At 44.8% G+C, this 24175-nt stretch overlaps 1 long non-coding RNA gene across 2 annotated transcripts in view; it reads left to right on the top strand.

Annotated features, from left to right (window-relative positions):
- LOC138794983 (uncharacterized) overlaps window positions 1–23657 on the top strand; it is a 43937-nt gene extending 20280 nt beyond the window's left edge. The window contains exons 3-4 of one of the 2 annotated variants that reach the window (XR_011363546.1): window positions 21709–21843; window positions 22051–23657. This is a non-coding gene — a long non-coding RNA (uncharacterized lncRNA). Of the gene's footprint in view, window positions 1–21708 lie in introns of both variants that reach the window. The other variant, XR_011363545.1, reaches the window with a different exon arrangement.
- The last annotated feature ends 518 nt before the right edge of the window (window positions 23658–24175 follow it).

The following is a 24175-nucleotide window of genomic DNA, read 5'->3' as shown; positions in this document are numbered from 1 at the left end:
GGGTTGTTAGGGCTCTTTTTTCGCTAGCTGAGATATTTTTAAGGTAGATGTTTATGGGGGATATCCTTGAAATCCTTCTGCACTAAGTCATAAAAAGTTTGAATATGTGGGCCCCTGTGGTGTAATGGATTAAATTTTGATTTCCCCCTTACTTTTTGGTGGACCACTCCATTATCTGCTGTTGCTGTACTATCAGTGCCTGGAGTATTAGTGATTTTTTCAAACCGTCTTCAATCTCAAAGTGTCTCATTAGCGTCAGTTTCCGGGTGAATGCGCTAAAAAAGAAAGTTCATCATGTGAATTATTAGCAACAATAACCTCACTTCTTTCGTTTTCCATTGTGGTGTTATCTTGTGTCCCCGGGTGGAGTGTGAACAAAGAAGTGTCCATATCATCTATTTCATGGTTATGATCACCCTTAATAGGAAGTGTATGAGGGGCGGGAGTATCGGGGATTGTTAGATTCTTACGACAAGTATCAAAAACTGTGGATAGTGTATTCATATGTGGCGGTGTGCATTGTGGTAAAGATACTCTGGGGGGAGTGGTGGTTTGAGTCAAAAGAGTGATTAAAAAGCGATTTACTGGGACATTAAGGAACAGAGCCCTGAACCCCCGACATGATAGAAGACCTAGCTGCGAGGTCTGTGCAGCCGTTCTGGGAGCCTAATTAGCTTATTGTTTCCCTTTAATACCAGCATGAGAGGAACAAATATTATCACCTTATACACTACTGCAATACTCTTGCCGACAATGTATACTGATACCTATATTCAGGCCTGTATTTAGAGTTCATGCTGCCCTAGGCACTTTGCATGCTGAGCCCCCCCCCGTTACTGTACATGCATGTTATATACCCTGGCACTTGGGTGCCCTTCTGCTTGATGCACGCTGTTCTCATCAAACAGACGTGATGGAGGAAGGAAGGAGGCTGGGGACGTCTTAGTTTGGGGACCGGTTCTGTCCAGTGTCGGACTGGGGTACCTGGGGCCCGCCAATATAGAACCAGTGAGACACGACATGCTGACCCGCTCCTTTCCTGAATTCATCTGTATCTGTACAGCTCTCAGGGTAAGCTGGGAGTTGTAGTCTCTGAGAGGACAACCCTGTAATAAATCACTGTGTGCAGAGGCTCCTGGTGGCTGCAATCTGGAGGTGACAACCTTCAGCCCTGAAGGTCCAGCAATACATCTGTCTACAGCGGCAGCTATCAGAGGATTGTACTACTTTACTACAACTCCGATCATATCCTGAGGACTGCAGACTGAAGTAAATGCTGGGAGTTGTAGTGCCTGCAGCTGTTGGAGTTGGATGCTTTGTGGCATATAAGAATACATAGATCTGTGGGGGCTCAGTGCAGGAAAGTGACCACAGAACATCACTAATAGGGGATAGTGGTAGATGTTTTTGTTGTATCCCTATTAGTGATGTTCTGGGGTCACTTCCCTACACTGAGCCCCCACAGATCTATGTATTCTTATATGTCACAAAGGCATCCAGTGTATAATGCACCTAGGACCACACTACTGCAGCTGCAGGCACTACAACTCCCAGCATATCTTGAGGGCTGCAGACTGTTCTGGGAGTTGTAGTGCCTGCAGCTGTTGTAGTTGGGTCCTGGAGGCGTTGTGGGAGATCAGAATACATTGATCTGTGGGGGCTCAGTGCAGGGAAGTGACCCCAGAACATCACTAATAGGGATAGGGGGAGATGTTTTTGTTATATCCCCTATTAGTGATGTTCTGGGGTCACTTCCACACACTGAGCCCCCACAGATCTCTGTATTCTGATCTCCCACAAAGCCTCCAGTGTATAATGCACCTAGGACCCAACTACAACAGCTGCAGGCACTACAACTCCCAGCATGTACTGACAGTCTGCAGCCCTCAGGATATGCCTGCAGGGAGTAGTGCCTGCAGCTCTTGTAGTTGGGTCCTAGTTTGCACTAGTGTACTCTAGTGAACGCAGGCTGTGTCAGTACACTACCGCAAACAATACACTGACCCATTGAGACCCCAATGGTACACAGGCTCTGCACACTATAGAAGTGATTACAGTGCAGTTACTAATGACTCACAGGTGACGTCTTCTCGAATTGCCGTCGTTAACTTTTTGCTTTCTTCTCCATCTGGCGCAGCATCATGAAGACTTCTCCGACCACAACTCGTCTGCAGTGTGGGCAGCTGGGGGTGACTGGGGAAGGGAGGCAGCTGGGGGTGACTGGGGAAGGGAGGCATCTGGGGGTGACAGGAGGAGCAGCTGGGGGAGCCAGGGAGAGCAGCTGGGGGAAAGGGAGAGCAGATGGGGGGCAGGGGAGCAGCAGGGAGGGGCAGCTAGGGTGGCAGGGGAAAAGCTGGGGTTACGGGGGGGGGGGGTCTGGGGGGCAGGGGAGAAGCTGGGGTTCAGGGGGAGCAGTAGGGGGCAGGGGAGAAGCTGGGGTTCAGAAGGAGAGGCTTGGGTTCAGGGGGAGAGGCTGGGGATCAGGGGGAGAGGCTGGGGGTCAGGGGGAGGGGCTGGGGTCAGGGGAGAGGCTGGGGGTCAGGGGAAGAGGTTCGGCGTCAGGGGAAGAGGCTGGGGGTCAGGGGAGAGGCTCGGGGGCAGGGGAGCAGCTGAGAATGAAGGGGGGAGAGGCTGGGGACAAGGGGGGAGAGGCTTGGGACCAGGGGGGAGAGGCTGGGGGGCAGGGGGAGAGTCTGTGGGGCAGGGGGAGAGGCTTGGGGGCAAGGGAGAGGCTGGGGGGCAGGGGGAGAGGCTGGGGGGCAGGGGGAAAGGCTGGGGGACAGGGGGAGAGGCTGGGGGGCAGGGGAGAGGCTGGGGGTTAGGGGGAGACGCTGGGGGGCAGGGGAGCAGCTGAGGATGCAAGGGGGAGAGGCTGGGACAGGGAAGAGGCCGGGGGCTGGCGGACGGTGGGGGTTAGGGGGAGACGCTGGGGGGCAGGGGGGAGAGGCTGGGGGGGGAAATGGAGCGGCCGGGAGCAGGAGCAGGATGGGCGGGCAGGCAGGCTGGTTCCCTCCCCCCATGCAGGGCCGACGTCCGGGGTCCGGGGGTGAGCTTCCGGCACACACAGCCTGACAAAGGCCGGAAGCTCACAGCTGCAGCCCCGTGGTCCCGGATCTTCTCTCCTGCTCGGTGATGACGCCACATCACCTGAGCGCTGCCGAGCAGGAGAGAAGATCGGGCATCGCTGGCTGCAGCTGTGAGCTTCCGGCCTCTGTCAGGCTGTGTGTGGCGGAAGCTGACCCCCAGACCCGCACCCCGGACCCCGGCGCTGCATGGGGGGAGGGAACCAGCCTGCCTGCCCGCCCATCCTGCTCCCGGCCGCTCCGTCTTCCATTATTCACTGACATACAGGATGCTGGGAAAGCTGGGTGACCTCTATCATACTGACTACAAGATGCTAGGAAAGCTGAGTGACCTCCATCATACTGAGAGACGCTGTGAGAGCAGCAGCCCGAGCCTCCTATAGACTCCCATTATGTCAGGGAGGCTGGCGGCATTCCGCGGCGGACAGTTCCGCTAGTTTTGTGACCTGAGTATACAGAGAAAAGGAAGGGATATCCTGTACACCCAATGCCCTCCCCCTCCCTCCTCCCCCTCACCCCCCTCACCCATGTACTGTTCAGGGCCTGGTGCCTATACAGAGACCCCCCCCCCCCTGTATATATGATCACCAGGCCCTGAACAGTACATGGGTGAGGGTGTGTGTGTGTGTACAGGATCACCTTCCCCTCACCATACTGCTTACTAGGCCATAGTGCAGGGGAGAGGGGTAACTGTATAAAAATTCCACCCAGATTCTGCTCATGGCCTAGTGGATGCCTTTAGCCCCATGAGGCTCCACCCCCTCAACGTTGGTCCGCCCCCTTACACCCGCGATCACCACCCCCATTTTCCTTACCCAGGTGAGGCCAGATGGTGGTGGTCTCCTTCAGGCCAGGCAGGAGGGGGCACTCCATCTTCTTATCCAGGGCAGCAGGAGGCAGCTCTCACAGCTCCTTGCTTCAGCAGTGGAGCAGGGAAGATGTGAGCTGCGCTGCCAGCTCCATCAGTGAAGCAAGGAGCTGACAGCAGGGAGCGCTCCACACTCTCTCCTGGCTGCGATTGTGTCTCCGCCCCCTTTATAATGGCCCGCCCACTCCCACTGACGCTCTTTTTTTTTTTCTTCCTCTGAAGGTGCCGCCCCCTACAAGGTGCCGCCCTAGGCACCGGACCACGGGTGCCTAGTGGCAAATACGGCCCAGACTGAGAGTAATATTACTAAACATACCAGAATACAAGGAGGAGATATCACCATGTACATTACTGCAAGGCTGTTACTGACCAAATTATGTATACTGAGACAAATATTACCAATGATACCAGTTTACTAGTGAAAAATAATACTTATATACTGTTATCATATGATACTGCTAGAACATGACCACCACATTACTCCTCATTATTACCACCACACTTTTTATGATTTTATGATTACCACCACAATTTATGAATACAGAATTTGCCAAAAACATCTCAGGCTAGGTTCACACTAGGTTTTTGGTTTGGTTTTGGTTCAAGGTAGACACTAAAAGTAAAAAAAAAAAAAGTAACAGGTGAAATAATGAATAGTAAAAATGATGTATACCCATTGAGGTACATCATAAAGAAAAACTGGTTGAAACGGATCTTAATTTTTTATTTGTCGTTGACCACTTTTTTCTGTATGTTAAAATTAAACGTTCTGTAATGAAACAGTGTGATACTAACCTAAGAGTCCCTTTTCCATGGGATCATGTGGGTGCAAATGATCGCTATACTCATAAACTGGCAGGCACCATAGTCATAGACTCTCATAGCTCTGTTATTACCAGGACAGAGCTGCAAAGCAGTACTAGAGTCCAGCAGCCAAAAGTAGCTGCTACTGTTACACTCTGTTCAGGGGATTAAACTGAATAGAGGCTGACAGTACAGCACGATGTACATCTGCAACCCTTTGTGACAGGGTGGAGATATATACCTATGCATACTGGGTTAATACAGTGTGAATTTAGGCTTACTCCAATATTTGTATAATCTAACTAATTTACATGGCGCGTCTGTATTTTCTCTACTTAGAGTTCAACAGTACACATGATCTGATCCTCTAATATCAGCATATATGTTATATAAAAATAAATTAAGATTTTTTATTTCCCTTCTTTGGTTCTTTTTGGGGGCTCTTCAGATAATACTTCTCTGACCCAATGCGTTTATTATTGCACATAATCCTCAGGAATCTTGCAGCAGATACTTTTTGCAACCTTTTTGGGACCCAGTTTGGATCGCACATGCACACAGCTCTAGAGGTGAAGATGGTGCTGGAGTAAGGAACCTTAAGTATTTGCTTGGCAGACGTGTGTTCTTTTGTTATACCAGGAGGCACTACAAGTCCCAGTGCAGTGACCCTGGGGTTGCTAGGTGTTGGAATTAGCAGTGGGCTTGGTGTTGAATGTAGTGACTAGGCACTTGTCACATTGGCCAGGAGTGGTAGTCCCACCCCCGGGTATACTGACACATGACTTTGTAGGTACAACAGGTGTAAGTGTGAGGACGAAGTAACCACAGAGTCCAATTCTTAAACAAGACGAACAGTTTACTGTAAACTTCAGTGCAGTACACAAAAATAGCAGTATCTTGGCAAAAAGGTGCAATATATCAAAAATAGATATAGTCCTTCTCCTAGTGGACAACAAAGAATGCTTGAGCTTTGTACATGAGGTATATAGGTGTATAAATAGGTTCTATATACTTTAGCTTCGCTTAGTAGGTTAGGTGAAGGTTTGGCTGGGTAGAACAGGCTAGGGGGCTACCAAGGAGCCTTGCCTTATAAGTTGCAGTACTTTGTCATGGCGACTGGCTTGTAGGAAATCTTGATAGAAGATACTGGTAATCACGGTTTAGGATAAGATACGCCTCTTTTTAGACAGATCACAGAGGGACAGTTCTGGCTGCTCGAGCCCCTGGCTTGTACAACTAATTGAAGCTAGAAACTCAGGGTTCCCTGGGATGACCGAGCGAAGATTAACGGAGTACTTCGGCTTTATCTGCACTTTGCTCTGGTGGAGACAAATCTGTGTTTTCTTGAAACGACCTGAGTTAAAAGCATAGTCAACTCAGACATAGGCAAAGTGTCCCTATATGGGCAGGTTACCCCACCTTTAGACTTTAGCACTGTATAGTACTGTAATATGACAATTAGCTAGAATTCCTCTACCTTAAGAAGCTGTGTAATTCGGGCCAACTCATGGGTGCCCAGGAGGATAAACTAATGAAGGTAGGCGTGGCTATACAGGTGTTTACCACAGCATGTGAGTCGTCTCGTGTGAGGTATTAAGTCCTTAGATAAGGGGGAGCATTGGAGGGTATGATAAACCCTGGTCCATATGAGAAGATATAAATCAGTTCTCCAAAGAGTCACAGTGGACTTGGGAGGTAACTGGATACTGGCTCACTCCTTCCTAGATATGTCTGTGCAGATACATAGACGTCCCGATCCTACCCGGTTCCATCCATTTGGAATGTGTGGTCTGGCGTCCCAGTCTTTAGTCAGCTAACAGGGAGGTAAAGTACCCCTTTATCTAAGGACTTAATACCTCACACAAGACGGCAGAGGAGGGACAGTGAGGCGTCGCAGGCCTAGGGCAAAGACACTCTAGGCCACACCAATTTGACACATTTGCCAAGTTTAAAAGTTGTTTTTTTTAGCACAATAACTGCATCACTTGCCGACCAGACCCCAGGACAGATTTTGGATTAAAAGCAGCTATCCGATGGTACAAGTGATTTGGGGAGGGTCAGATTTTAGGTACAGAGACACTTTAACATATATTACAGGTGTCCAGGTGGAACTGAGGTATAATATAAATTCTGAGAGTTGTAGGTAGTAGTTGTAGTTGTGCATGCTGGCAGGTACAACTGCCAGCATGCACGGAATGTCTCAGCTGTTGGAGGGTTATAGTTGCATTGTCTGCCAAACAAACATTTTAGGCTCTAACATCATCCTCACCTCTATATACATTTCCTATCTGTGTTCCTTTACACAGTGAGGTTTGGTTCACACTACGTATATCTCAGTATTGTGGTCCTCATATTGCAACCAAAACCAGAAGTGGATTAAAAACACAGAAAGGATCTGTTCACACAATGTTGAAATTGAGTGGATGGCCGCCATATAACAGTAAATAACTGCCATTATTTCAATATAACAGCCGTTGTTCTAAAATAACTGCAAATATTTGCCATTAAATGGCGGCCATCCACTCAATTTCAACATTGTGTGAACAGATCCTTTCTGTGTTTTTAATCCACTCCTGGTTTTGGTTGCAATATGAGGACCACAATACTGACTGAAATATACGTAGTGTGAACCCAGCTTAACAGTGTCCACTTTGCTTCCCAATGTAGAATTTAGTCCCAGTTTAGGACTTCAAATAGTATTTAAAGCGACTCTGTACCCACAATCTGTCCCCCCCCCCCAAACCACTTGTACCGTCGGATAGCTGCTTTTAATCCAAGATCTGTCCTGGGGTCCGTTCGGTAGGGGATGCAGTTATTGTCATAAAAACAACTTTTAATCCTGCAGCGCTGTGTCTAACGGCCGGGGCTTACATTTGTATATGCATTAGGCTGGCACACCCTCTCCGTCCTTCCTCCCCACCCTGCTCATCTTTAGGAATGATCCAGGAACATTTACTGCTGTTTGAGCTGTGCACAGGTGTATTAACGATCCAGCCCATGTGCCGGGCTGCCACAGGTGGGGAATAGGAAGCAATCTGCCTGGATCATTCCTAATAATGAGGAGGGTGGGGAGGAAGGACAGAGAGGTTGTGCCAGCCTAATGCATATACAAATGTAAGCCACAGCCGTTAGACACAGCTCTGTAGGATTAAAAGTTGTTTTTATGACAATAACTGAATCCCCTGCCAAACGGACCCCAGGACAGATCTTGGATTAAAAGCAGCTATCTGAAGGTACAAGTGGTTTGGGGGGTCAGATTGTGGGTACAGAGTCGCTTTAAGCCCTTTCTATGCCCTCACATAGTAGAAAGGCCCCTGTCTGTTCCCTAATATAGTGGATAAGCCTCTTCTTTACCTCCATACAGGACATTGGCTCCTTTTTGTGCAGCTATTGTATAGTATTAACCCCCTTAGGACAGCCCCCCCTCTTTAGTCCTAACCACATCTGTGCAGCCCCATATGGTATCAGAGTCCACTGTGCAGACAGCATGTTGCAGGGCCGTATTTACCACTAGGCACTCGTGGTCCAGTGCCTAGGGCAAAGGAAGGAAAAAACTTTTTTGTTTTATTTTTTTTCCGTCTCCCACCTCCCATTCAGACTTGCCAGCCCATCTGGTGTCTTTTCAAAGGGGGGGGGGGTATGGTGGTATTGGTCAGGTCTGGTATGGTGGTGTTATCCAGTCACAGTATGGCAGTATTATTCAGGTCTGGTGTGGCGGTGTTATCCAGTCACAGTATATCGGTATTATCCAGTCTCTTCAGTCACAGTATGGCTGTGTTGGTCAGGTCTGGTATGGCGGTGTTATGCAGTCACAGTATGGCAGTATTGTTCAGGTCTGATGTGGCCGTGTTATCCAGTCACAGTATATCGGTATTATCCAGTCACTTCAGTCACAGTATGGCGGTGTTGGTCAGGTCTGGTATGGCAGTGTTATGCAGTCACAGTATGGCGGTATTGTTCAGGCCTGGTATGGCATTGTTAAATTTGACGCCTGGAGCTATTACCTACCAATCTACCAATCCTGTGGTGAGAATTCCCTCAGACAATGAGCAGATGACTCTAATCATTGATTCAATGTGGAAATTTGTATGTTTTAAGCAGTTAAAAACCATGAAAAATGCAATTCAGACAATGTTTCTACATGCATAGAAATGCATGTGGCCGAAACCAGGCTCCCATTTCTTCCCCAGTAGTCATGTGCTGTTACCAGGATTATTGGCCATGCGCCTATTGGTTACTGCATGAGGGTCTGGTTTCGGCTGCATGTGGTGACGTACAGTAAATGTGGGAACGCCGGCTAAGACTGATCACATATCAAAATGATGTTCAGAAACTAGAAAATCTTGATGCTACTTGGTGAGTGAAGATGGGGTGCTGCAGGTTTAGTGCCTAGGGCAGCAGCAGCTGGTAATACAGCCCTGACCCCAGGGCACGCTTATGTTCCCCTCTTAATCTGGTTCTTTGTGATGCCATGCTTGGAAACATATATTATATATACTTAAATTTTATATGCCCTGGTTTCTCTGCATGTTTTGACACTACAGCAAACCTTACATTTCCTTTAACATTTATCTTCTCTTGGCCGAGCTTAATGAATGCAAAAAAAATATAAAAAATAGGTCATATAAACCACATATCAGACATTGAAAAATATTTGTTCTCTTTTAATCCATTTTTTCCTCCAACACAGCAAATATTAACAGAGAAATGGAACTCAATATTTATTCCCCTTATTTTAATGTTTCTAGAAATCCCCCATATGTGGCCACAGTGCGTCACCTGACTCAACCACAGGCCTCAGACATGACAGAAGCCTTATGTATTTTTGGGGTCTTTTCTTATTTCAGGTTTTTTATAGCCATTATATCATGTCACAGAGGCCTTGCGGTGCCAAAATATTTGTATAAGACAAGTTGACATTTCCATCGATACCATTCTGAGGGACATGTGACACCCTGATCATTTTTTATTTAATTTTTTATGAGGTGGTAAGAATAAAAAACACAATTTAGCAGCTGTTTTTCATCATTTTTTTGTACGCCGTTTACTATACGTCACATATGACATGTTATTATTATTTGTCATGTCGGTACGGTTACAGTGATATCCATTTTATATAGCTTTTGTTATAGTTTATGGCATTTATACTATACATACTGTTTGTGTCTTGCACATTGTAAGACCTGTACTATTTAAATATTTTTGCCAATGTAGTTACGTAAGAACTTTTTTTGGGTGGCATAAGCTGCCGTTTTTAGTGGTTCACCTTTTGGGTACATACGTCGTATTGATAGCTTTTTTCTATATTTTTTAGGGGGAGGGATTAACAAAAAAATTTCATTTTGGTTAGTTCTTTACTTATTTTTTTTATGGCATTAACCCCTTGCCTCCGCAGCCTGTTTTGGCCTTAATGACCAGGCTTATTTTTCAAAATCTGACCTGTCTCACTTTATGCGCTTATAGCTCAGTGATGCTTTAACGTATGCTAGCGATTCTGAGATAGTTTTTTCGTCACATATGGCACTTTATATTAGTGGCAATATTTGGTCATTACTTTGTGTGTTTTTTGTGAAAAACATCAAAATATCATGAAAAATTTGAAAATTTTGCATTTTATGAACTTCTGAAATTCTCTGCTTCTAAAAAAGGAAGTCATAGCACATAAATTAGTTACTAAATCACATTACCAATATGTCCTCTTTATTCTGGCATAACTTGGGAAACATATTTTACTTTTTTAGGCTGTTATGGGGCTTAGAAATTTATTAGCAAATTATCACATTTTGTGAAAGTTTCCAAAAACTGATTTTTTTTAGGGACCAGTTCTTTTTTTAAGTTGATTTAGGAGGCTTGTATGCTGTAAACCCCCATAAGTGACCCCATTTTGGAAACTAGACACCTTAAAGAATTAATCTAGGGGTATAATGAGCATTTTAACCCTACAGGGGCTGGAGGAAAGTATTCACAATTAGGCCGTAAAAAAATCGAATATTTTAATTTTCCAATAACATATATGTTTAGATTAAAGTTTCTCCTTTCCAAAAGGAACATGAGAGAATCTGCACCCCAAAATTTGTAACACAGGTTCTCTTGAGTACAACGGTACCCCATATGTGGGCGTAAACCACTGTATGGGCACACAGCCGGGCTCAGAAGGGAAGGAGCGCCAATTAGCTTTTTTAATGCAGATTTTTCTGAAAAAGTTTCTGAGCGCCAGGTGCGTTTGCAGTGCTCCTGTAGTGTCAGCAGAATAGAATCCCCCCAAAAGTCACCCCATTTTCGAAAGTACACCCCTCAAAGAATTCATCTTGGGGTAGGATGAGCATTTTGACCCCACATGTATTAGAGGAAAGTATTCAAAATTAGACAGTAAAAATGAAAAACACAAATTTTTCCAATAATATGTTCGTTTAGTTTAAAATTTCTCAATTTCACAAGGAACATGAGAGAATCCGCACCCCAAAATTTGTAACGCAGGTTCTCCTGAGTACAACGGTACCCCATATGGGGGCATAAACCACTGTATGGGCACACAGGAGGGCTCAGAAGGAAGGGAGCGCCAATTAGCATTTTCAGTTCAGATTTTGCTGAAGAAGTTTCTGAGCCCCAGGTGCGTTTGCAGTGCCCCTGTAGTGTCCGCAGAAGAGAACCCCCGCAAAAATCACCCCATTTTGGAAAGTGCACCCCTCAAAGAATTCATCTTGGGGTGTGGTGACCATTTTGACCCCACAGGTATTAGAGGAAAGTATTCAAAATAAGACAGTAAAATTGAAAAACTAGAATTTTTCCAATAATATGTTTGTTTAGTTTGAAATTTCTCAATTTCATGAGGAACAGGAGAGAAGCTGCATGCCAAAATCTGTAACGCAGGTTCTTCTGAGTAGAACGGTACCGCATATGTGGGCATAAACTACTGTATGGGCACACAGCCGATCTCAGAAGGGAAGGAGCGCCAATTAGCATTTTCAGTGCAGATTTTTCCGAAGAAGTTTCTGAGCTCCAGGTGCGTTTGCAGTGCCCCTGTAGTGTCAGCAGAAGAGAACCCCCCCAAAAGTCACCCCATTTAGGAAAGTACACCGTTCAAAGAATTCATCTTGGGGTGCAGTGAGCTGTTTGACCCCACTGTATGGGCACACAGCAGGGCTCAGAAGGAAGGGAGCGCCAATTTGCTGGAGCAAAACCGCAGCTAGTAATGGTTATTAGAATAGCGCAGTTACTAAAATACAATAAAAAAATGAGATTACAGGTAATGTGGGGTGGTTACGGGTAATCTGGGGTGGTTATGGGCAACCTGCGGTGGTTACGGGCAACCTGCGGTGGTTACGGGCAACGTGGGGTGGTAACGGGCAACGTGGGGTGGTAACGGGCAACGTGGGGTGGTTACGGATAAACTGAAGTGCTTATAGGTAATCTGGGATGGGAACCTGTAATTTGGGGTGGTTTCGGGCAATCTGGAGAGGGTCACTGGCAATTTGGGGTGGTCGGGGGCAACATGCAGTGGTCGGGGGCAACGTGTGGTGGTCGGGGGCAACGTGCGGTGGTCGGGGGCAACGTGCGGTGGTCAGAGGCAATCTGGGGGTAATTACATGTGATTAGGGGCAACCTGGGGGGGTTACAGACAATCTGCGGTGGTTATGGGCAACATGGGGTGGTTACAGACAATCTGCGGTGGTTACGGGCAACATGGGGTGGTTACAGACAATCTGGGGTGGTTACGGATAAACGGAAGTGCTAATAGGTAATCAGGGGTGGGTACATATAATTTTGGGTGGTTACGGCAATCTGGTGTGGTTACGGGCAATCTGGAGGGGGTCACTGGCAACGTGTGTGAGTTATAGGCAACGTGCAGTGGTTAGAGGCAACGTGCGGTGGTTACGTGCAATATGGGGGGTTACGGGCAATCGGGGCTGATTACGGACCATCTGGAGGGGGTCACTGGCAATTTGGGGTGGTTACAGGCAACGTGCGGTGGTTATGGGCAACGTGCGGCGGTTATGGGCAACGTGCGGCGGTTATGGGCAACGTGCGGCGGTTATGGGCAACGTGCGGTGGTTATAGGCAATGTGTGGTGGTTATAGCAACGTGTGGTGGTTATAGGCAACGTGCGGTGGTCAGAGGCAATCTGGTGGGAATTACATGTGATTAGGGGCAACCTGGGGGGGTTACAGACAATCTGCGGTGGTTATGGGCAACATGGGGTGGTTACAGACAATCTGTGGTGGTTACGGGCAACATGGGGTGGTTACAGACAATCTGGGGTGGTTACGGAAAACTGAAGTGCTTATAGGTAATCAGGGGTGGGTACATGTAATTTTGGGTGGTTACGGCAATCTGGTGTGGTTACGGGCAATCTGGAGGGGGTCACTGGCAATGTGTGTGAGTTAGAGGCAACGTGCAGTGGTTACGTGCAATATGGGGGTTACGGGCAATCGGGGCTGATTACGGACCATCTGGAGGGGCTCACTGGCAATTTGGGGTGGTTACAGGCAACGTGCGGTGGTTATGGGCAACGTGCGGTGGTTATGGGCAATGTGTGGTGGTTATAGGCAATGTGTGGTGGTTATGGGCAATGTGCGGTGGTGTGGTTATGGGCAACATGCGGTGGTTAGTGGCAACGTGCGGTGGTTATGGGCAGCGTGCGGTGGTTATGGGCAGCATGCGGTGGTTATGGGCAGCGTGCGGTGGTTATGGGCAACGTGCAGTGGTTATGGGCAATGTGTGGTGGTTATAGGCAATGTGTGGTGGTTATAGGCAACGTGCGGTGGTTATGGGCAATGTGCGGTGGTGTGGTTATGGGCAACGTGCGGTGGTTAGTGGCAACGTGCGGTGGTTATGGGCAGCGTGCGGTGGTTATGGGCAACGTGCGGTGGTTATGGGCAACGTGCGGTGGTTATGGGCAACGTGCGGTGGTTAGTGGCAACGTGCGGTGGTTAGTGGCAACGTGCGGTGGTTAGTGGCAATGTGCGGTGGTTATGGGCAATGTGCGGTGGTTATGGGCAACGTGCGGTGGTTATGGGCAACGTGCGGTGATTACTTGCAATCTGGGGCGGATACGTGCAATCTGGGGCGGAAACGGGCAATCTGGGGTGGTTACGGGTAATTTGGGGGGGGCTAGGGGTAATCTGGGAGTAAACTGCAATTATTACTATAATAAAAAGTGTGTTTTATTTTTTTGTATGTTTGTCACTTTTTGTACATTATACATTAATTTTCACTGTATTACTATGATTACTGTGATATTTTCTATCACAGTAATCATAGTTCAGTGACAGAGACCAAATTGGTCTCTGTCACTTTAAATTTTCTGAGATAACTGATTCTGGAGTGCATGCGCACTTCAGAATCAGCCTGGACGTCGAGGAGGACGGACCTTCGTGGATCAGGTAACGTATGTGGGGAAGGGGGTGTGACTGGGGGACGGGGGTGACTGGGGGGGGTGGGGGGCGACTTGGGGGGGGGGCACGGTGACACTTTTTATCCCCTGTCACCAATGATTTATGGTGCTGATCAGCACTGGGAACAGGCGATCGGCGGTATATAGTGTATACCGCCGATCGCCTGCTCCGGGACCACACGGGGGGGTCCCCGATCACTGCCCCATGCTCTCCGCTACCTCCGGTGGCGGAGAGCATGGGGCTTTGATCACTAATTCATTTCCATCCCTGCGAACAAACATTGTTTGTTCGCAGGGATGGGGGCGGCCATCTTGGATCTGATGGCCGCCTGGGTAGGCTGATCTGGGGTCTGAGGGGACATTTTTCATCTCCCCCCACCGTGGATTCACGGTGGGGGGAGATGAAAGCTATCGGCGGCGCCGGTAATGCCAGGTACCGGCGGATCGCCGCTAAAACGGTAGTAGCGGCGATCCGTCGGTATCGGGGGACGAGGGGAGGGGGCCGGGGGACACATATTGAGTGGCGGTGGGGGGAGGCAGCGTTCTGCCTCCCCCCACCGCCCCCACGCCCCCACGCTGCGGTCGCATTGACCGCGGCGTTTATGGGGTTAACTGCCCGGGGGGGAGCGCAGCTCTCCTCCGGGCAATGGCAGCAGGAGGATGCTGTGTGACATAGCCTCCTCCTGCTGCCCGATCTCACCTAGGGACAGAGGGGGGAGGCAGGGAAGCCATGACGTCCAGGGACGTCATGATGCGTTCTGCCACTGCTTTTCATGACGTCCCTGGACGTCATATTGGGGGAAGGGGTTAAAATGGAATATCTGCCAAAAAAATTAAAATTTTAAATTTCCCCTCCAACTTGCTTAAATTTCTGTGAAACACCTAAAGGGTTAATGAACTTATGAAATGTTACTTTGCATACTTTGAGGGGTTCAGTTTTTACAGTGGTAGGATTTATGGGGGTAACTAACATACAGGCCCCACAAATCCACTTCTGGGAACTGGTCCCTAATAAAATCAGAATTTGAAATTTTCCGGAAAATTTGAAAAATCACTGCAAAGTTTCGAAGCCCTCTACATTCCTAACAAGTAAAAGGACGTTCACCAAATGACGTCACCTTAAAGCAGACATGTTGTAGATGTTGCAGTAATAATTAGTTCATGTGACATAACTATTTTTCTCAGAAAAGAGAGTTTTGATTATAAAGAAATGTAATTTTTTCTAATTTTTGTGCAAATGTTGTGTTTTTTACAAAAAACTACTGAGTGTATCAGCCAAAGTATACCACAAACATAAAGAGGAATATGTCACGAAAAAACAATCTCAGAATAACCGCGATAGTTAAAAGCACCGCAGAGTTATAACTACATAAAGAGAGACAGGTCAGATTTTAAAAATAGGCCCTGGGCATTAAGGCCAAAACAGGCTGAAGAGGCAAGGGGTTAAAGGGGAAGTCCAGAAAAAATGGTTTTAACTCAATGGTGCCACAAAGTGATACATATTTTCAAATTACTTCTATTTAAGTAAAAAAAAAAACAACTTAAATCTTCCTGTACTTATCAGCTGCTGTATATCTTGCAGGAAGTGTTGTATTCTTTCCAGTCTGAAACAGTGCTCTCTGCTGCCACCTCTGTTCATATCAGGAACTGTCTAAAGCAGGAGAGGTTTTCTTGTTCACTATTTTTATTGAGAATTTTTAAGATTTAAACAGTAGATGTTACACGACATGTTTAGAAACATTGCTCTAATTTTTTTAGGAAAGTACATCACAATTGCATACATGTCTACATCTTATGGGATGTTATTTTTAGAATGGATGACGTAAGTCAAAGTCAGTGTGTTAATTAAAGCATTAATTTCACATACAAATTAACAGAAAAGGAAACAGAACTAATTGAACCACCTATAGCTCTTATGAAAGAAAGGTCAAAAAAGAGGGGATGACAGTTAGCATTAGAGTTCAGTATAGCAATACTAAATAATTTAACGATAGTAGTTTTCCCCAATGCTCGAATGATGGAAGATTCGCATATGATTACTCTGGTTTTATTTATAGTTGTATCGGGAAGTGGGACGAGGTGATCCACAGATACCACCTGGACATGTATTTTTTATTAGTCAATAGCCCTTTTGACATGATGTTTTCATAAATGCATGTATTATTTATCATGTTTATAAGTTCGTCTAGTGGGGGGGTCTTGGTTGATTTCCAATATTTTGTGAGGGCCAATTTACCTATTATTAGTAGTTGACATAGTAAAGGTCTATACATAGTAGGTACATTATCAATATTAATAAATAATAGTACCAATTGGGGGGACCAGTCTATAGGGTATGGTATCAATTGTGTAATGAGATTTTTGTATTGATACCAAAATTGTTGGATCAATGGACATGTCCAAAGGGTATGATATAGGGAGCCCCTCTCTCCACATCCCCTCCAACACAAGTCTGAGGAACCTGGAAACATTTTGGCTAAACGGTCTGGTGTGTAGTACCAGCGTAGGGAGGTCTTTATAGCTGCCTCTACATGAGACACACAATGAAGTGATTGGTGTATTATAGTGAAAGCTTTCTTCCAAGACTCATTAGAAAAGGTCAAACCCAGGTCTGTTTCCCAAGCTCTTATTGGATGGGTCTTATTGAATGCAGAATATGCACAGTAGCTGTCGTAGATAGGTCTCAGCCCTTTTTGCTTTGTCATAAGGTAATGAAATATAGATTTATCTACCAAGGTAGTTAGATATTTTGGGCCCAGTAGTAAATTTCTAATATGCAGATATTTATGGAAATCATAAGGTGGTAAGTCAAATTCTCTCTGTAGTTCTTGATATGGGAGTAGTAGGCCCTCTCTCCACATTTGGGAGGTTTTAGTTATTCCGTTATTTATCCATAAGGACAGGTCCAAATTTGGGATCAGTATAGTTAGTAAGGATAATGGAATAAAAGCTTTGGGCAGCTTGGTTTTGATGCCTATTTGCTTATGATAGTCTTTCCAGACCTGGAGAGATGTATTCACCAATGGGTTTGAGCTTGGAGTAACTGTATTTTTCCAAAATGGTAATAGTAATATATGTTGTAGTGAACATGGTGATACGGATAGTTCTTCAATTTGTTCCCATGGCATTTGTTTCTCTGAGCTCCACCAACACTTAATTTGAGACAGAATGGTTGCTGTATGATAACCTTTAATATTTGGGACCCCCAGTCCCCCAACATATCTATGCTTAAGTATTAAGTGGGCTGCTATACGGGGTTTTTCCCCAGCCCATATGAATTTGGAGATTATTTTTTGGGCTTTGTTGAAAAAAGTTGTGGACATGGTGATGGGGAGGGTTTGGAATAGGTACAGGAATTTTGGAAGTAAAAACATTTTGAATGTTGCTATCCTTCCCATCCATGATCTGTCCTGCTTTGAAAGAACGCTGGCTTCCTTCTCTATGGAGTTTAGAAAGGGAATGAAGTTCGCTTCATATATGGACCGGAAGGATGGCGGAATTGTGACGCCCAGGTAAGTAATTCCATTTTGCGTCCAGTCAAAAGGATAGGAGGATTTAAGATCTGTTACAATCTGAGGCTGGGTTCACACTATGTATATTTCAGGCTGTATTTGGTCCTCATGTCAGGTCCTCATAGCAACCAAAACCAGGAGTGGATTGAAAACCCAGAAAGGATCTGTTCACACAATGTTGAAATTGAGTGGATGGCCGCCATATAACGGTAAATAACTTCCATTATTTCAATATAACAGCCGTTGTTTTAAAATAACAGCAAATATTTGCCATTAAATGACGGCCATCCACTCAATTACAACATTATGTGAACATAGCTTTTCTGTGTTTTCAATCCACTCCTTGTTTTGGTTGCTATACAGCCTCAAACATACAGCCTCAAATATACGTAGTGTGAACCCAGCCTGAGGGGGTAAGTTCATTGGCATTACTTGGGTTTTCAAGGAATTTAGGTGATAGTACGTTATATTCCCAAATTCACTGATTAAGTGCATAACTGCTGGGAGTGAGACACTCGGGTCCGTTATGGAGAGAATAATGTCATCTGCATATAAGGTGATGACATGAGACTTGTTACCTATTTGGACACCTTTTACAGAGGTGTTAAGGCGTATAGCCTGGGCTAGAGGCTCCATAGCCATTACAAAGATAAGGGGGGAGAGGGGGCACACCTGTCTAGTTCCGTTAGTAATAATTAGCTCATCGGAGAGGGAACCGTTGGTAAACACACGGGCCGTGGGGTTAGAGTATAGGGCCTTCATGGCCGATAATATCGGCCCACCAAATCCCAGATGCTCCAATGCCGAGAAGGCATACGACCACCGGAGGCGGTCTAACGCCTTCTCGGCATCCAACACTTCAAACAATGCAGGCAGTTTTGTAGATTCTATGTGATGTAAAATGTTTAACATACGTCTAGTATTATGAAAAGTCTGACGACCTGCAACGAAGCCCGCCTGATCTGTTGTCACTAGACAAGGCAGGACATTTGCTAACCTCAAGGCCAACAATCGGGCGTAAATTTTAATATCTCCATTTAATAATGAGATTGGACGGAAATGTTGTGGATGTTCTGTGGATTTACCTGGCTTGGGAAGTGTTATTATTAAGGCTTGGAGGTTTTCTTTAGGAAGTGTTCCTGTATTCATAGCTTGCTGGCACATGGCCTTTAGGTGTGGAATCAATATGGAGGAGTATTGCTTGTAATATCTATTGATAAATCCATCAGGACCGGGGGCTTTATCTAAAGGGAGGGCATGGATTATTTTTTCTAATTCTCTAGTTGTTATCTCTTTGTTTAGGGAGCTGAGCTGTTCAGGTGACAGACTTGGGAGGTGTAAGTTATGTAGATAATTGTTAAGGGATTCCTCTGTAATCGAGGGGCGGCCTTCAGAGTCTGCTAAATTGTATAATTTAGAGTAGTATTCTCTAAAACCCTCTGCTACATCTATAGGGGATAATAATTTATTGCCTGTGGTTGGATGAATCAGGAGTGGGATTTTTGCTTTGGTTTGTTTAGATTTGAGGCGTGCCGCTAACAGTTTCCCAGCTTTATTATTCTGTGAGTAGTATAGGGCCTTCGTATGTCTTAAGTTCCGTTCATAAGATTCAAGGAGAATGCTTCTTAATTCTAGGCGTAATTTTCTAAGCTTGTTGTTTAATTCAGGTGTAGGGGTTATTTTGTTGTTGGATTCAGTGGTTTCTTTCAGGATGTTTTGCATTTTTTTGTTCTCTCAGTTTTTTCATAGCAGCACCATATTTTACAAATGAGCCCCTTATATACGCCTTGTGGGCGTTCCATAGAATAGTGGGATTGGATACAGAGGGTGAGTTTAATTTAAAATATTCTTTTAGATCATTTAGTAGTAGAGGGCCGAAATGGGTGTGGGTCATGAGAGATGCATTACACCGCCAAAGGTATGTAGGGGCTTGATTATATTTTTCCCTTAAGGTGAGGGTAATGGTAGCATGATCAGACCACGTGATATTTTCAATTGTGGTTTTTTCAGCAAGGGACAGTGATATAAAATTTATAAGGAACATGTCCAATCTGGAGTACATATTGTGGGCCACTGAGTGGTAGGTATAATCTTTTTCGGAGGCGAGGTGTAACCGCCATATGTCATACAGGTCTTCTCTCCTGAGAAGCTCAGAGAGAGAATGAGTTGGTAGTCTAGTTGTATTGGATGAGTCCATTGATGGGTCGGATGTAATGTTAAAATCACCACATATGATTAAGTGACCCCCGCAGTTTTTCTTGATTATTTTAATTGTTTTCTTTATAAACGTTAGTTGGTGAGAGTTTGGGGCATATACGGATACTAACGTGTATTCTATTGAGTTTATAAGACATCTTAGTATGGTATATTGCCCTTTTGGGTCTGCAATGTGGGTAATGAGGTTGAATGCTACTGAGTTTTTACTAATATTGCGACACCTCTGGTCTTTTTAGAGTAATGGGCTTGGAAAATGTGGGGGAAGTTACGGTGTTGGAGTCTGGATGCGTCGCTTTCTAACAAATGTGTTTCCTGGAGACATAATATATCACAATTGGTCACTTTTGTTTCTCTCCACACATGAGCCCTTTTATGTGGACTGTTTAAACCGTTAACATTTAAGCATGCAATTTTAAGAACCATCTATAAATGAAGTTGAATATGAAGTAAAGTAGTAGTAACCATTTTTTGAGTAGGCACATAGGGGGAGATTTATCAAAGGGTGTAAAATTTAGACGGGTGCAAACTATCCACAGCAACCAATCACAGCTCAGCTTTAGGCAGTGCTGAAAGAAAAGCTGAGCTGTGATTGGTTGCTGTGGGTAGTTTGCACCAGTCTAAATTTTACACCCTTTGATAAATCTCCCCCATAGTGTTTCCCAGCATGAGAACACGTGCCAACAGTAACTATCATACAGATTTGTTGTACCCCTTTTAGAGTGAGAGTGATACCAAGAGAACATGGTGGTATAAAAGAACAAAAACAAAACTATTTACATGTAATGCAAACAAACCAAAGAAAGTTTAGAATAGCTAACACACTTTTGTTAGCTTAAGGTAGTTGGGGGGAAATTACAGTGTCCAACCTGAAACCTAACTTGAGAAGATACTGTTTAGGCATCCATCAGCATCTGCTCGTGGTTCTATCCGGCAGTCACTTGATAGTTGACCATTCCTTCTGTAAACGTGGTCGGGAGGAGTTCGGTGGTCGAGGTTGTATTATGTTGATTTGCCAGGATTTCAGTAGCTGTTCTCCATCTTCTATTGTTGTGGCAACATGGGTTTTGTTGTTGTAAGAAATGATTAGCTTGGTTGGGAATCCCCAGCGATATTGTATATTATTATGGCGCAAAGTAGCAGTGATAGGTGTTAATGCGCGTCTAGCCTGTAGCGTAGCAGCTGATAGATCAGCATAGACTGAGATATTGTGGTATGGAGGGGGGAGTCCATCATTTTTTTTGGTATATTCCATTAGTTTTTCCTTTGTTTGGAAAAAATGAATTCTGGCCAGCACGTCTCTGGGGACTGTAGCATCCAGGTGCTGAGGCTTTGGCACTCTGTGTGCTCTGTCCACTTCTAGATCAGTAGGTGAGCAAGATGGCAGTGTTGCTTTTAGAATGTCCTTAACAAATTGTGTAATATCTTTAGGGTGGATGGACTCGGGGATCCCTCGCAGCTTAACATTATTTCTGCGACTGCGGTCCTCCAAATCCGCCACTTTAGATTTAAGGAACTCAACCTGCTCTTCTAGTTTTTCTTGCGAGTCAACTGCTGTATTATGGGAAGTTGCCAACTCCTCCATTTTGGATTCTATATGATTCACTCTGTCTCCTATGTCCTCTACTGTGGCTTTTAGTGGGACATATAGATTAGCAATGTCCTGTTGAAAGGATTTGCGGAGTGCTTTCAGCATATCTTTCATATTGTCCATAGTAAAGTTACCTTTATGAGTGGGCAGGCTCTCTAGTGCATCATTTGGTTGTGGTCTTGTGCTTTGTGAGGCCCCCTCAGTCTGCACATCGGCTGACAGTCTCTGTTTTTGCTTTGCAGGGCTGGATGTGGGGGATTCTATTGCATCTGCCTCATGGGAGCTGCTGTGTGCTTCCGCATTGCGGCCGAGTGGAACGCCGCTTTCACTCAAGGTAGAGGGAGATCTGGATCTGTCAGAACCATCTGAAGCGTCAGGTAATGTTTTGTTGAGCTCCGGTTCTGATGATGAGCGTCGGATGCGCATATCCTCATGTATAATCGCTGTTGCTCGCAAGGGCTGCTGTCGGCGCGGCGTGCCGGAACTACTTTCTTTCTCGGCGCCATCTTGCTCCTGAGGCATCTTTTTTGTAAAATAGAATTTTGCTGGGATAGTGGACTTAGAAAGTCTTTTTCTTCTTCCAGACATGTCGGGGATAGTCTTATTTACCTTTGTGTGTGGAAATTGCCGGTTATGTGCTGTGTTCAGTCGATTATTTTTGATGCTGAGCACGGAGCCTCAGGAGATCACATCCACACCGTCAGGCAGCCTGACCACGCCCTCACAGGAGAGGTTTTCTATAAAGATTTGCTACTGCTCTGGACTGTTCCTGACACAGACAGAGGTGGCAGTGGAGAGCACTATGTCAGACTGGAAAGAATATACCACAACACTGCAAATTCTTTCTGGGATCTGCACATCTTTTTCTGGCTAGTCAACCATGTTAGCAGTTTGTCTTATAGATTGTAAGCCCTCGCGGGCAGTGTCCTCTCTCCCCATGTACCATTCTGCCATTTGCCCCCATTTACCCCCATCGCTTGTATAGCGCTCTGGAATTAAGGGTGCTTTATAAATAAATAATAATAATAAATAATAATATTTGTCAAGCCAAACTACTCAGTCTGCAGTAGCTCTGTATTACCAAAGAAACAAACCCTTCAACCAATTAATTTAAAAAATTACCAAAATCAAATATACCAAAAATATATAAATCTTTATTAGTTCATAAATCCCAAAATAATCCCATTAAAAGCAACAAGAACACAATGGACAATTTAAAAACAACGGGTGCAGGGGATCATAACAATATGCAATTCCAATTCTAATAAATTATGCAAACAACGGGGGAAACAACAAATAATAAATACATGGGGTTCCTATAGGTCCAATTCATATATCCTTAAAGTGCAATATGCCTATTTGTAAACAAATGGTCATGAGATAAGGTACTGTAAAAATAGTCAAATGACTAAATTGCCCAAAAGCTTCCTGTACTCACGACCAATTCACCTATAGGAAACACCATCCCCCACGACTGCATCCCCTGCACCTCACCCTCCAACGCGTTTCGTAAACCTTTCTCAAGGAGTGGTGAGGTGTATGGGGCTGGCCAGGTTTAAATACCTGATGTTGCTTATCTTGACCAATAACATACCGTGATTTTAATTACCGGGCGCTCAGATGCCATGCCGCCCCCAACATCCGGGATCGCGCTAGTCGTCAGTCCGCATCACCGAGGGCGCCGGAAGTGCGTCATCAGGGATACGGACGTCAGACCGGAGGCGACCGCGGATCCGAGGGCGCATGCGCCTCGGAGCGCTCAATCCCGGTGGTCATCTTGGATGAGGGCAACCGCTGGATATAGCCCAAAGTATAAGAAACAAAGGGCCAGGGAAAATTCATATTCCATATAACATGATTAGATTATATTCCCTGGTACAGATGAATTAATGAATAGCCCTGCAACTGTTATATGTAATATCTATATATATATCAGCTATAAGGATTACTACAAAAATAAATGTACAACATGATTAATTAAAGTGCATATATGCATAAAAAAATTACTGTATTTGTATAAGTGTACAAATCTAATGAATTTTTTTTTTCTATGTTTTTATACGGATTGTGGAATGAAAGCAAAAAAGGTGCTGTGCAAATATGGTAAAGTGACATTAATACATGATATACATAATGACATGAAATGCAAAGTGATGTATATTATACCGATTGTGAAAAAAGTGAAAAATAGCTCAAAATAAAAGATATAAATTAAAATAAGCATCAGTGTGTGTCAATTACTAAACATTAAGTGTGAAAAAAACACAATAAATGAAAAATACTGGAGCCACAAAAAAACCCATAAACGTGGCATAACCTGAAAGAGCAATATACTAGTGTATGAGTGCACTATATGGGTGAAATAAGTGCTGCGTGAGTGAGGATGAACAAGTGAAAAAACAAAAAAAAACAGAAAGCGAAAACTGTGTTTTGAAACCGTGCGCATGAAGAAATTTTTTAAAAAAAAATAAATTATTTTTTTTTTTAAATAAAATATATAAAAAATATAAATTAGGTTGCAGGGAATTTAAGTTTAAAGGGCAGCACCATAATATATAGTACCCTCGTAGGTCAAACATGATAGAGAAAGATATCCCATAAGTAATCCTAACTACCCAGCCTCAATACCATAACAAATTAATTAAAAATCCAACCCATAAAATCAGTACTCTTCCATATGACTCTGAGATCCATTTTAATTATAACCTG

The sequence above is a fragment of the Dendropsophus ebraccatus genome, chromosome 6 (assembly GCF_027789765.1).
Source record: "Dendropsophus ebraccatus isolate aDenEbr1 chromosome 6, aDenEbr1.pat, whole genome shotgun sequence".
NCBI classification, from domain to species: Eukaryota; Metazoa; Chordata; class Amphibia; order Anura; family Hylidae; genus Dendropsophus; species Dendropsophus ebraccatus.
The sequence above is the reverse complement of the archived record's forward strand: the minus strand, read 5'-3'. Positions and strand labels throughout refer to the sequence as shown.